Source organism: Cyprinodon variegatus, unplaced genomic scaffold (genome assembly GCF_000732505.1).
Source record: "Cyprinodon variegatus isolate N-32 unplaced genomic scaffold, C_variegatus-1.0 Scaffold49, whole genome shotgun sequence".
Classification (NCBI taxonomy): domain Eukaryota; kingdom Metazoa; phylum Chordata; class Actinopteri; order Cyprinodontiformes; family Cyprinodontidae; genus Cyprinodon; species Cyprinodon variegatus.
The window spans coordinates 1,485,271-1,487,929 of record NW_015150502.1 but is presented as its reverse complement, the minus strand read 5'-3'; the positions used below and the strand labels follow the sequence as shown (position 1 = coordinate 1,487,929).

The following is a 2,659-nucleotide window of genomic DNA, read 5'->3' as shown; positions in this document are numbered from 1 at the left end:
CAGAGGAGGAGAAAACTGAAGAAGAAAACCCGGAAAAAACAGGCAGTGAAGTTCAGAAAGATCAGGAAACACCTCAGGATAAAATTCAGTACACGCAACCAGGAATGAAGGAGGAGGAAAGCAGCCATTTCTTTGCCTACTTTGTCACTGGAGCTGTACTGGTGGCAATGCTTTACATCGCTATCCACAACAAGCGCAAGGTACGTTCCTAATCATTTATAAAGATATTCACTATAACATGCAGCCTAAAACAAACTAAACTCATTTTGTCTCTTGTGATTGATTCCTTTACCTTAAACAACAAGTTGTCACAAAGGGGAGCCGTGGTTTCAATTCAATCACCCATTTTTAAGCTACAGGTGGTTTGTAGAGGGCTGAAGCTAATTTTAGCAGAATATACTGACCAAAATTTCTCTATTGTCTTTTTATGTTTTTAGATTATTGCCTTTCTTTTGGAAGGAAAAAGATCCGGATCCACTCGACGACCTAAATCCGCACACTACCAGAAGCTGGAGCAAAATGTGAGATATAGCAGCAGTGAATCACTGAAGGAGACATTTTTTGCAATCTCATTGAAAAAATCAGTGGGCTTGACTTCAGGTTTTTTTGCTCAGTGATGCTGTTTTAACCATGTCTCCTTTTCATTGTTAAATTATGAACTGATCTTAATGTGTTGAGTCCTGTAATGCACTTTTTAAGTTTAGTGTTCTAGCCACTCTGGGGAAATTCATCACTGTCATATTTTCCGATAAAGGTCTGATACTGCCAGTTTTTAAGGTCACCAATTCTGAATTGTTGAAAATATTTCTTAGTATCTCAGCTGTCAAATAAAGATTATACATATAAGAAAGAGTCATACTGACAGGCCTTCACAGCAAACATTTTTTGACAACAGAAAGCTTTAGAAAGAGATCTGAAGTTTATCTTTGACTTAACCCATCATTGTACAAAGGAATTTGGAATGGATTTGAGGAGATGTAGTTCTTTATAACAGCATCCATTGACATGTTGGGGTGACTTGCAACTGTTTTTCTTTCAGATGTGATCCAAAGCTTCCTGGAAAAACTGTGGTGGATCTGCACTAAAGAAAAGGACCTTTCTCTATATGGACACTTCCGATTTTGACTTTTAACTGTTTGTTGCATGACTAAGCATACGACAGATTGCCTTATCCGGAGGGTATGTTAAGTAGGCTTGCAGTATTTTGCACTTGTGTAAATGTTTTGATTTTTGGGCCTTCTGGTTTGAGGGAGGTGGTGGATCAGGATGCTTGGTAGCAAATCAGTTGTCTTAAATCTGTCTTGTTTTTATGTCACAGTATAGATGTCAACATGTACCTGAATAAGCCATCACAGAGTGTTTTGTTGCTTTGGAAATGCCTTTAATATATGCTGTTTCCTTGAAAACAATCTATTTTATAATTACAGGTATAATCAGGTTAATGTCGCCTGGCTAATCTGTGGTCCGCTTCCTCTGTTTGAGCTGAGGAGGCTTCAACTTGTGCCACTTGATGGGTTGGACTCATCCATTAAGTTTACCTATAAATGTATTTGTAGGATAGGATTTCAGTGCAGCCTCTTTGTTTTTTTGCTGTCAGGAAAAAGAGTGCTTTGCTGAAACTACCACTAAAATATGAAGTTGGGTCAGCCATCAAACATTTGTTTTGTTATTTAGAAATGAAAAACCAAATCTTTTCCAAATGGTTTGAGATAATCCTGTGGTTTATCTTGTCTTTTTTTTTTTTTTGCCTCATACTTTGAGGTAAACCATTTTTTTTCTTCTAGGAAGTGTGTATGAACCAACTTGCAGCTTTCTAGAAACAGTTGTTTGTAATATCTGAAATTGTTTTAAAATTTGACCTGTGGTTTTCTGTGAAGATGGGTATCGGGAAGGATTAAATGATGAGGTATTTCAGAAAGAATTGTATAAAGATAACGTTTTTTTAAAAATATACCAGATCTAAGCAGTTTAGTGCTTCTACTGAAATAAATGATATCTGCTTATTTTCTTTTGTCAGTTTCTTTTGTCAGTTTGATAGATAGATAGATAGATAGATACTGAATTTATCTAAAAATATCTTTGGCACAGAGCACCACAAAATAAAATGATTATGGTAAAAACACAATTGGTCAGCTGCCAATTATGGTAACTAGACTGGAGTAGATTTAAAGTGCTAATCTTGTGGAAGATTTTTAGTCTTCAGGCAACAAATTCCACGTATTGGCTCAGGGAAAACCAGTTTGACCAGATGAGTTTTTACTGATGGTACCTTGCAGTTTGTGCAAGGTACTATCCCCTGTGCATTTGGGGGGCGGTGAACTGTGGAAATAGGGAAGGAAAAAACATGTCAAGATGATAACATGAGATAATAGCCTGATTCATATTCTGCTGAAGTTTTAGATCTGTTGCAACAAATTTTCACTATAGTTTAGTCGGATCCAGCCACCACAGAGTTTTAGAAAAGCGGTGCTAACTGGATCTTCAGTAGCCTCGTGAGACCATCCTGATCTCGCGAGCTTTCAAGTTTTCACTCGCAGATCAGTCTGGAGACTCTCCGTTAAAGAAAATTTGGAGCCGTTCACCAAATGAACGTCCAATCAGCGTTGGCTTTGAGGCAGGTTGAGGTGTGACGCAACGAGAAGCGCGACAGTTCAGTCTA

General features: G+C 37.7%; 1 long non-coding RNA gene across 1 annotated transcript; it reads left to right on the top strand.

The window, feature by feature from the left end:
• LOC107082281 lies at nt 1-1,995 on the top strand. The gene is made up of 3 exons (XR_001481129.1): nt 1-200; nt 438-521; nt 1,040-1,995. It is a non-coding gene; the product is annotated as an uncharacterized LOC107082281 (long non-coding RNA).
• Nucleotides 1,996-2,659: the final 664 nt, after the last annotated feature.